At 27.5% G+C, this 12,533-nt stretch overlaps 1 pseudogene; it reads right to left on the bottom strand.

Annotated features, from left to right (window-relative positions):
- Nucleotides 1-5,970: 5,970 nt before the first annotated feature.
- On the bottom strand, nt 5,971-6,767 carry LOC126306474 (NADH-ubiquinone oxidoreductase chain 5-like; annotated as a pseudogene).
- Nucleotides 6,768-12,533: the final 5,766 nt, after the last annotated feature.

Below are 12,533 nucleotides of genomic sequence, written 5' to 3'. Positions count from 1 at the left end.
ATTAAATTACATATTATTATATATATATTATATTATAATAACCTTGTTTAAGCTAAAAACATAAGTAGCTATAATCCTAGGTAAATAATTGCATTAAAATAATCAATTGATAATGGTAAGATGAACTTATAATACTTTAATTTCAATTAAATGTAATATATTAATATAAATTATTTATTATATATATATATATATATAAAATAAAATGAGCAGGATAAATTAATCCTAATTAAACAAAATAATACATAAAAGAATTTCAAAAAAAAACTTTCGATTTATATATTAAATAAATGATGTGCCTGATTAAAGGGTTACCTTGATAGGGTAAATAAAGTAAATAAAATTACCTTCATTAAAATTACATAAGATAGAATTAAACTACCTCCTTTAGTATCAAAAACTAACGTGCATCATACACCTTAATGTAAAAAGGTAAGCTAAACAAGCTAATGGGTTCATACCCCATTTATAGAGGTATCAATCCTCTCCTTTTTAATGACCACAACTCTACATAACTTCTCTTCCTATCAACATTAATGATAGGAACGATCCTGTCCATGTCATCAAATTCCTGATTTGGGGTTTGAATAGGACTTGAGATCAACTTACTTTCATTTATTCCGCTCCTAACAAGAAATAAAAATATAATAATAAATGAATCATCAATTAAATATTTTATTGTCCAAGCAATAGCATCGACAATATTATTATTTTCAATTTTGCTGATTCAAATAAAATATCCCATGGGATGGGAAACAGAATTTATTCCATCAATAATAATTAGATCTAGACTATTATTAAAGATTGGAACTGCACCTTTCCATTTCTGATTTCCAGAAGTTATAGGAGCATCAAGATGAAATAATTGTTTAACATTAATAACATGACAAAAAATCGCCCCAATAATGGTCTTATCTTATTGTATTCAATTAAGAACTTTTATTTGAACAATTATTATCTTAAGAATTATTATTGGGGCAATAGGAGGTTTAAATCAAACATCCTTACGACAACTTTTAGCATATTCATCAATCAGACATCTAGGTTGAATAATTAGATCATTAACAGTCAGAGAAAACATCTGAGAACTATACTTCATTATTTACTCACTATTAAGATTAATTATAGTTTTATTATTTAAGCAAATAAATTTATTTTTCATAAATCAAATTTATTCAGCCAGAAATATAAAAACCGAAATTAAATTCATAATATTCTTATCTTTATTATCTTTAGGTGGACTACCACCATTCCTTGGATTCTTACCAAAATGAATTGTAATACAACCATTAATAGAAAACAATATAACAACTATTATAACTATTATAGTTGTATTAACTACAATTACACTCTACTAGTATATACGTATTAGATTCTCAGCTCTAATTATATCATACACAGAAAATTCGTGATCTATAAAGATAAAGTCCCAAAAATCAAGAATCATTCTTCCTATAACAGTAATAATTTCAACAATAGGATTGATTTCAACATCAACCTTAATTTCATTATACTAAGGACTTAAGTTAATCAAACTAATAACCTTCAAAGTTATAATTAAAAGAATAATCTTTTAGGCCTTAGTAAAATTTTACACCTCTAGAATTGCAGTCTAGAATCATAATTGAATATAAGACCTAAATATGATAAGAGAGAAAACATCTCATAAGTAGATTTACAGTCTACCACCTAAAATTCAGCCATCTTACCGCAAAAATGATTATTCTCAACAAACCATAAGGACATTGGTACTTTATACTTCATATTTGGAGCATGAGCAGGAATAGTAGGAACATCAATAAGAATACTTATTCGTGCTGAACTTGGCCAACCCGGATCTCTAATTGGGGATGACCAGATTTATAATGTTATTATTACAGCTCACGCATTCGTAATAATTTTCTTTATAGTAATACCTATTATAATTGGTGGATTTGGTAATTGACTTGTTCCACTAATAATTGGTGCACCAGATATAGCATTTCCACGAATAAATAATATAAGTTTTTGATTACTACCACCTTCACTAACCCTTCTTCTTACATCTTCTATAGTAGATAATGGTGCTGGTACAGGATGAACAGTTTACCCTCCTCTAGCAGGAGCTATTGCACACGGGGGTGCATCTGTAGATCTAGCTATTTTTTCACTGCACTTAGCAGGTGTATCATCTATTCTTGGTGCAGTGAATTTCATTACAACAGCAATTAATATACGATCAGAAAGTATAACTTTAGATCAAACACCTTTATTTGTATGATCTGTAGCTATTACAGCATTACTTCTCCTTCTTTCACTTCCAGTTTTAGCAGGAGCTATTACTATATTATTACAGATCGAAATTTAAATACATCATTCTTTGACCTCGACGATACTCTGACTACCCAGACGCATATACATCATGAAACGTAGTATCAAGAATTGGGTCTACAATTTCTATTGTAGGAATCATTATATTCATTGTAATTATATGAGAAAGAATGATTACAAACCGAGCAATTATATTTAGAGCTAACATAAGAAGATCAACAGAATGACTACAAAATAACCCTCCTGCAGAACATAGTTACTCAGAATTACCATTAATCTCTAGATTCTAATATGGCAGATTAGTGCAGTAGATTTAAGCTCTACAAATAAAGGTTTGACCTTTTATTAGAAAATATTTATTAATGGCAACATGATCAAATTTATCTCTTCAAGATGGAGCTTCACCATTAATGGAGCAATTATCATTCTTTCATGATCATACTATGGTCGTATTATTATTAATTACAGTAATTGTAGGTTATGCCCTAAGTTATATATTATTTATTGCCTATACTAACCGTAATATACTTCATGGACATTTAATTGAAACAATCTGAACAGCTTTACCAGCAATTACATTAATTTTTATTGCCCTTCCATCATTACGACTATTATATTTACTTGATGATTCAGTAGATGCAATAATTACAATTAAAACCATTGGACGACAATGATATTGAAGATATGAATATTCAGACTTCATAGACGTAGAATTTGACACTTATATAACACCAGAACATGCCCTAGAAAATGATGGATTCCGACTACTAGATGTAGATAACCGAACAATCCTACCAATAAATACAGAAGTACGAGTATTAACAAGAGCATCAGATATTCTACACTCATGAGCAGTTCCTGCATTAGGGGTTAAAATTGATGCAACGCCAGGTCGGTTAAATCAAGGAACATTCACAATAAATCGACCTGGATTATTCTTTGGACAATGCTCAGAAATCTGTGGAGCAAACCACAGATTTATACCAATTGTAATTGAAAGAACTTCAGTAAATTTATTTATTAAGTGATTATCTAAGATAATTTAAGGAGTTAGTTAAAATAAATAACATTAGAGTGTCAATCTAAAGTAACTAAAAAAAATTAGTACACCTTGAAATTCATCAGATGACTGAAAGTAAGTAATGGTCACTTAAACCAAATAATAGTAAATTAACGACTACTTCTGATGGGGAAATTATATCCAAATCCCTCAAATATCCCCTCTTATATGATTCTCACTATTCATTATATTTTCAGCTACATTAATCTTGTTTAATCAAATAAACTTCTTCTCATTTAAACCTAACCTTATTAAAAGAGCAGAAAAAGGAACAATTGAAATAAAAAACTTAAATTGAAAATGATAACAAATCTATTCTCAGCATTTGACCCATCAACTAACATCTTTAATTTATCATTAAATTGAACTAGAACATTTCTAGGACTATTATTAATCCCATCACTATTTTGACTTACACCATCACGAATTAACATTATCTGAAATAAACTAAATTTAACCTTACATAATGAATTTAAAACACTTCTTGGACCAAAATCATTTAATGGAACAACATTCATTTTCATCTCAATTTTTATTATAATATTATTTAACAATTTCATAGGATTATTCCCTTATATTTTTACTAGAACAAGACATTTAGCATTAACATTTGCAATTGCCCTACCTATATGGCTAAGATTTATATTATTTGGATGAATTAACCATACTAATCATATATTTACACACCTTGTACCACAAGGTACACCGCCTGCATTAATATCATTTATAGTACTAATTGAAACAATTAGTAATGTTATTCGACCAGGTACATTAGCAGTACGGTTGGCAGCAAATATAATTGAAGGACACTTATTATTAACCTTATTAGGAAACACAGGACCATCTATAGCAATAAACTTAATCTCATTACTAATTATTGGACAAATACTTCTATTAATTCTAGAATCAGCAGTAGCAATAATTCAAGCCTATGTTTTCTCAATTCTAAGAACTCTATATTCTAGAGAAGTATATTAAACCTATGTTAACAACTCACTCAAACCACCCATTCCACTTAGTAGACTATAGACCTTGACCATTAACAGGAGCAATTGGAGCAATAGTCCTAGTATCAGGACTAGCAAAATGATTCCACCTATTTAATATTAACTTATTCATAATTGGATTTGGAATTACCCTACTAACTATAATTCAATGATGACGAGATGTAGTACGACAAGGAACATATCAAGGATTACATACAGGATTTGTATCAATTGGATTACGATGAGGAATAATTTTATTTATTGCATCAGAGGTATTATTTTTCGTTTCTTTTTTTTGAGCATTCTTTAGAAGAAGATTAGCACCAACAATTGAACTAGGAATACTATGACCTCCAATAGGAATTCAACCCTTTAACCCTATACAAATTCCATTACTTAATACAGCTATTCTTTTAGCATCAGGAGTAACAGTAACATGAGCACATCATAGTTTAATGGAATCTAATCATACTCAAGCACTACAAGGATTATTCTTCACAGTGTTATTAGGACTATACTTTACAATACTTCAAGCATATGAATATTGAGAAGCACCTTTTACCATTGCAGATGCAGTTTATGGATCAACATTCTTTGTTGCAACAGGATTCCATGGTTTACACGTAATTATTGGAACAATCTTTTTATCAACATGTCTACTTCGACACTCAATAAATCAATTTTCACCAAGACATCACTTTGGATTTGAAGCAGCAGCATGATACTGACACTTCGTAGACGTAGTATGATTATTCTTATATATCTCTATTTATTGATGAGGTAGATAATTGTTTTTCTAGTATAAATAGTACATTTGACTTCCAATCAGAGAGCTTGATATAAATCAAGAAAAACAATTCTAATTCTATCAACAAGAGTTTTCATTAGATTTATTATTCCAATAATTGTTATAATCCTGGCAACAACACTATCAAAAAAATTAATTAATGATCGAGAAAAAAGATCACCATTTGAATGTGGGTTTGATCCAAAAAGATCAGCACGAATACCATTCTCAGTACGATTCTTCCTAATCACAGTAATCTTTTTAATTTTTGATGTAGAAATTGCACTAATTCTACCAATTGTAATTATTTTTAAAACTTCAGACATTATAATCTGAACAGTATCAACAATATTTTTTATTCTAGTTCTATTAGGAGGACTATACCATGAATGAAACCAAGGAGCATTACAATGAGCAGAATAAAGGGTTGTAGTTAAATATAACATTTGGGTTGCATTCAAAAAGTATTGATATTATCAATCAACCTTAAATAGAATAAGAAGCGAAATATTGCAGTCAGTTTCGACCTGGAAGATTGGTATGTACTACCCTTATTCTTATTAATTGAAGCCAAAAAGAGGCGTATTACTGTTAATAATATAATTGAACTATAATAGTTCCAATTAAGGAAATGTAAAGCCAATATGAAAGCTGCTAACTTTTTATATTAGCGGTTAAACTCCGTTAACATTTCTAAAATTTATATAGTTTAAATAAAACATTACATTTTCACTGTAAAAATAATATATCTATATTTATAAATACTTAAAAGTAAAAATACTTCCTTAACATCTTCAGTGTCACGCTCTAATTATAAGCTATTTAAGTAAACGAAAAACAATATTACCAAAATAAATATTCAAAAAATAAAAGTTAAAAGATAAATCTTGAAATTAGAATCATATCAACCTTGAATATAACCAATTAAATAAATAAATAATCTATATAAACCTTGACCACCAAGTAATTCACCTCAACCATAATCAAATGACTTAGATGAATAATAACCTATTTTTAAAGGAATATATGTAATAAACTTAGTTGAAAGAAAAGGTATAAATCATATAGAACCAGCAAATCTAACAAAAGAAAGTATACTTAAAGAAAATAAATTATGAGAAAAATCAAAATTAGAAATAAGATAACCTAAATAAGCACCTAAAATAACAACTGTAATAGTTAAAAACTTTAAATAATAAGGTAAAGCAATCACATGAGGAATAGGAAAAATTAATCAAGATAAAAGACTACCACCAAAAACAGCAACAAACAATAGACCAATTATTCCAAATGAAATATAATAACCCTTATCATCAAAAGAAAATCTAGAATAAAAATTATTATCACCAGATATTGAATAATAAAACAAACGAAAAGAATAAGAAGCAGTTAAACCAGTAGAAAAAAAATAAAGAAAATAAATTAAACAATTAATTCATCTTAAACAAACCATCTCAAGAATTAAATCCTTTGAATAAAATCCCGCTAAAAAAGGTATTCCACACAAAGATAAACTAGAAACATTAAAACAAACTGAAGTTAAAGGTATGAAATTAACAATTGATCCTATAAAACGAATATCCTGAGAATCCTTCAAATTATGAATTATTGAACCTGCACATATAAATAATAATGCCTTAAATAAAGCATGAGCCAATAAATGAAAAAATGCAAGCTTTGGATAACCTATAGCCAAAATTCTTATTATTAAACCAAGTTGTCTTAAAGTAGAAAGAGCAATAATCTTCTTTAAATCAAACTCAAAATTAGCGCCCAATCCAGCCATAAATATAGTTATACAACCAATTAAAAGTAAAAATCAACCACAATTATAAGTAACCAATATTGGTCTAAAACGAATTAATAAATAAACACCAGCAGTAACAAGAGTAGAAGAATGAACTAAAGCAGAAACAGGAGTAGGAGCTGCTATAGCAGCAGGAAGTCATGAAGAGAAAGGAATCTGAGCTCTCTTAGTTATAGCTGCTAAAACAATTAATATAGTAATGAGCTTTATTTCAAAAGAATTAGAAATAAAATCATAATAATAAATATAATTTCAACCACCAAAATTTAACATTCATGCAATAGAAATTAAAATAGCAACATCACCAATACGATTAGAAAGTGCAGTTAATATACCAGCACTATAAGATTTTACATTTTTATAATAAATAACTAAACAATAAGAAACTAAACCTAAACCATCTCAACCTAAAAAACTCCTAATTAAATTAGGACTAATAATTAAAAAACCTATAGAAAGAATAAATATTAAAACAATAATAATAAAACGATTTATATTCTTTTCACCAGATATATAATCCTCTCTATAATAAATAACCAAAGAAGAAATATATATAACAAAAGATATAAAAATAAGAGATATTCAATCCAAAATTAAAGTTATAACAACTATAGAACCATTTAAATTGAAAAGCTCTCACTCAACAAAAACTCTATAATCAATTATTAAATAATAAATACCTAAAATAAAAATTATAGTTCTCGAAATAAACAAAGAAAAAAAACTCAAAGAACAAATAGAAAATAAATTCACGGCCTAAGATGAAAAACTTCATATCATTGATTCCACAAAACAATATTTTTAAATAAAATACTTAAGCAAACTAAACAAAGAAATATTCACCCTTTAAACAGAGAATATTTAAAGGCAATCAATGTAAAAGTAAAAGATGATATTCACGAAAATAACCAAGAGAACAAGTATAAACACCAGAATAATAATTCCCATGCTGAGAATAAGAATATATATACAAAGTATAAACAGCTCTAAAAAAAGATAAAAAAATCAAAGCAAAGAATCTAAAAGAAGATCAAGATATAATTCTATTTAATAATCTAATTTCACCTACCAAATTTAAAGAAGGAGGAGCAGCCATATTTGATGATCTTAAAAGAAATCATCATAAAGCCATTCTTGGCATCAAATTAATTATACCCTTGTTAATTAATAATCTTCGTCTACCTAAACGTTCATAAATAATATTAGATAAACAAAATAAACCAGAAGAACATAAACCATGACCAACCATTAGAGAAAGAGAACCTACACAACCTCATCAATTCATCAATCCACCAATAACCATTCTTATATGAGCAACAGAAGAATATGCAATTAAAGACTTTAAATCAACCTGACGAAAACAAATAAATCTTACAATAACACCCCCAGATAAACCTAAAGACAATCAAAAATAATTAAACTTTAAACCCAAATAAGAAATAACCTTTATAACACGAAAAATACCGTAACCACCTAACTTTAATAAAACACCAGCAAGAATTATTCTACCTGAAACAGGGGCCTCTACATGAGCCTTAGGAAGTCATAAATGAACCAAAAACATAGGTATCTTAACTAAAAAAGCCAAAATTATAAATACATAAAACATAAAATAATAAGAACCAAAATCAACCAATAAAGGAAAATATAAAGTATTAGAAAAATCATAAACCTTAAATAAAACTAATAATAAAGGTAATCTAGCAACCAAAGTATAAAAAATTAAATAAACACGAGCCTGCAAACGTTCAGGTTGATAACCCCAACCCAAAATTAAAAGTAAAGTAGGAACTAATCTAGCCTCAAAAAAAATATAAAAAGAAAGAAGACTTAATGTAGCAAATGAACAATAAAGCATAATTATTAAAATCAAAACCATAAAAACAAAAAAATTAGAATGATATGAACTTAAATAAACTGAACCTCTAGCAGTGATTATTAAAGAACAAATCCAAAAACTAAGTAAAATTAAACTAAAAGAAAAATAATCAATACCAAAATAATATCTAATTATATTCAAATCAGCATATGAATAAACACAAATTATAAAAACAAAACCCGACAGAAACATTAAAGAATGAACCAACCATCAACAATTATTTAATAAACAAAGAGGGATCAAAAAATTAGTTATAAATAAATACTTTAACATAAAGATAAACCAAAAGAATTAAAAAAATCACTACCATGAGAACGAATTATTAAAACTAAAATAGAAAGACCTAAAGCACCCTCACAAACAGAAAAAACTAAAAAAATAACAGGAAAAAAATAATCATAATCAAACTCAATAAGAAAAACAATAACTAACATAAATAAAGAAAGAACAATATATTCTAATCTCAAAAGAACCATTAATACATGTTTACGTTTAGAAGAAAAAACATAAACACCAGCAAAATAAATCAATAAAGAAGTAAAAATAGAGAATATAAACATTAGTTTTAATAGTTTAAAAAAAACGCCGGTCTTGTAAACCGGAAATAAGTCCAGCCCCCACTTTTAAAACTTCAGAGGTGGAAAAGCTTCCATCATCGGTCCCCAAAACCGGTATTTTAAATAAACTAACCCCTGAAATGATCAAAATAATAATTATATCATTATCAAATGTAATAAATATTAATTTTCTTAAATTAAGACACCCAATATCAATAATGCTTTTTATTATCCTTCAAACCTTCCTAGTTGGATTAATAACAGGAACAATAATAGAAAGATATTGATTATCATATATTTTATTTTTAACATTTCTTGGTGGTATACTAGTATTATTTATTTACATTACAAGAATTGCATCAAACGAAATATTTCAGCCTAAATCAATCACTATAATTATTACATTAATAATTTGAGTATTTATCATATTAATATTAATTATTCTAGATATATCTATATTTATAGACTTTTTCAAAAACACCGAAACTATAAATATTGATAATTCAATCAATTATCAAGAAATAACAATATCTTTAGAAAAATTATATAATAGACCAACATTCATTATTACAATATTAATAATAATTTATTTATTTTTAGCACTACTAGCAGTTGTTAAAATCACCAATATTAATCAGGGACCTATTCGTAAAATAAGATAATTACTAATGAATAAACCCTTACGATTAAGACATCCTTTAATTAAAATTATTAATAACTCTTTAATTGACTTACCTGCCCCAACAAATATTTCATTTTGATGAAATTTTGGATCCCTATTAGGGTTATGTTTGGTAATTCAAATCGTAACTGGACTATTTTTAGCTATACATTATACATCAAATATTGAAATAGCATTCAGTAGTGTAGTACACATCTGCCGAGACGTAAATAATGGTTGAATTATCCGAACCTTACACGCAAATGGAGCATCTATATTTTTTATTTGTATTTACTTACATGTAGGACGGGGAATTTACTATGGATCTTATATATATATACATACCTGAATAATTGGTACAGTGATTTTATTTTTAGTTATAGCAACTGCATTTATAGGATATGTCTTACCCTGAGGCCAAATATCTTTTTGAGGTGCAACAGTAATTACTAATTTATTATCAGCAATCCCATACTTAGGAACAGATTTAGTCCAATGAGTATGAGGAGGATTCGCTGTTGATAATGCAACATTAAATCGATTCTTCACATTCCATTTTGTATTACCATTTATTATTGCTGCTATAGCAGCAATTCATTTATTTTTTCTTCACCAAACAGGATCTAATAATCCTCTTGGACTAAATGGAGATATTGAAAAAATTCCATTCCATCCATACTTTACCTTTAAGGATTCTATTACGTTTGTAATAATAACATCATTATTAATTATACTATACCTATTAGGAGATCCAGATAACTTTGTACCTGCCAACCCATTAGTAACACCAGTTCACATTCAACCAGAATGATATTTCCTATTTGCATATGCAATTCTACGATCTATCCCTAATAAGTTAGGAGGTGTTATTGCATTATTTTTATCAATTACAATCTTAATAATTTTACCATTTTATAATAAAACACCATTCCGAGGCATTCAATTTTACCCTATTAATCAAATTTTATTCTGAATTATAGTAGTTGTTGTATGCTTACTAACGTGAATTGGTAAACGACCTGTTGAAGAACCTTATATTATAACAGGTCAAATCTTAACAATTATTTACTTCACATATTTCTTAATTAATGTCCATGTCGCAAACGCATGAGATAAATTAATTAAGGAATAAAGTTAATTAGCTTAGGAAAAGCATATGTTTTTAAAACATAAAATTAGAAGTTTAACTCTTCTATTAACTTTTCTCAAAAAATTTCACTAAACAAATGAGATAAATAAAATCTTTAAACCAACAAAGAAAATAAAAAAATTCAAAGATAAAGGTAAAAAACTTTTTCAAGCTAAGTACATTAATTTATCATAACGGAACCGTGGTAATGTTCCACGAACCCAAATAAAACCAAAAGATATAATAGCAAGCTTAATAAAAAATATAAAAGAATAAAAATCACCGCCCAAAAAAATTAAAGCCAATAACATTCTTATGAAGACAATTCTAGTATATTCAGCTAAAAAAATTAAAGTAAAACCACCCGCACCATACTCAATATTAAATCCTGAAACTAACTCAGATTCCCCTTCAGCAAAATCAAAAGGAGTACGATTAGTTTCAGCTAAGCAAGAAGCAAAACAAGCTAAAGCTAAAGGAAAAGAAATAATAATAAATCAACAATAAAGCTGATAGTTTATAAAATCAAACATATTAAAACTACCAATTAAAATAATTAAAGACAATAAAATTAAAGCTAAACTAACTTCATAAGAAATTGTTTGAGGAACAGAACGAAGAGAACCTTATAATGAATAATTTGAATTAGAAGATCAACCAGCAATTATAACAGTATAAACACCTAATCTAGTACAACATAAAAAAAATAAAAATCCATAAGAAAAAGAACACATATAAGTTAAATAAGGAAAAATTACTCAAACGGCTAAAGAAATCATTAAATTAAAAACAGGGGAAAAATAATAAAGTAGGTAATTAGATATAATAGGAATTGGCTGCCCCTTACAAATTAACTTAATAGCATCTCTAAATGGCTGAGGAATTCCAACAAAACCTACCTTATTTGGACCCTTTCGAATCTGAATATAACCTAAAACCTTACGCTCTAATAAAGTTAAAAAGGCAACACTAATTAAAACACAAATAACCAATAAAAGAAAATTCAAAACAAATATAAATAAATCATAAAGTATCAATACTATTTGTAGAAAAAATCTACATAAATGAATTCTAAATTCAACACATTAATCTGTCAAAATAGTAAATAAATTAATATTAATCAATATAACAAAAAATATTTTAACCAATGGTCCTTTCGTACTAATATGGATTAACAATCTTAGGATAGAAACCGACCTGGCTCACGCCGGTCTGAACTCAGATCATGTAAGAATTTAAAGGTCGAACAGACCTAATCATTGGGCTCCTGCACCCAAAATTTTTCTTAATCCAACATCGAGGTCGCAATCTGCTTTGTCGATATGAGCTCTCAAAAACAATTACGCTGTTATCCCTA

The sequence above is a fragment of the Schistocerca gregaria genome, unplaced genomic scaffold (assembly GCF_023897955.1).
Source record: "Schistocerca gregaria isolate iqSchGreg1 unplaced genomic scaffold, iqSchGreg1.2 ptg000333l, whole genome shotgun sequence".
Lineage (NCBI taxonomy): Eukaryota > Metazoa > Arthropoda > Insecta > Orthoptera > Acrididae > Schistocerca > Schistocerca gregaria.
The sequence above is the reverse complement of the archived record's forward strand: the minus strand, read 5'-3'. Positions and strand labels throughout refer to the sequence as shown.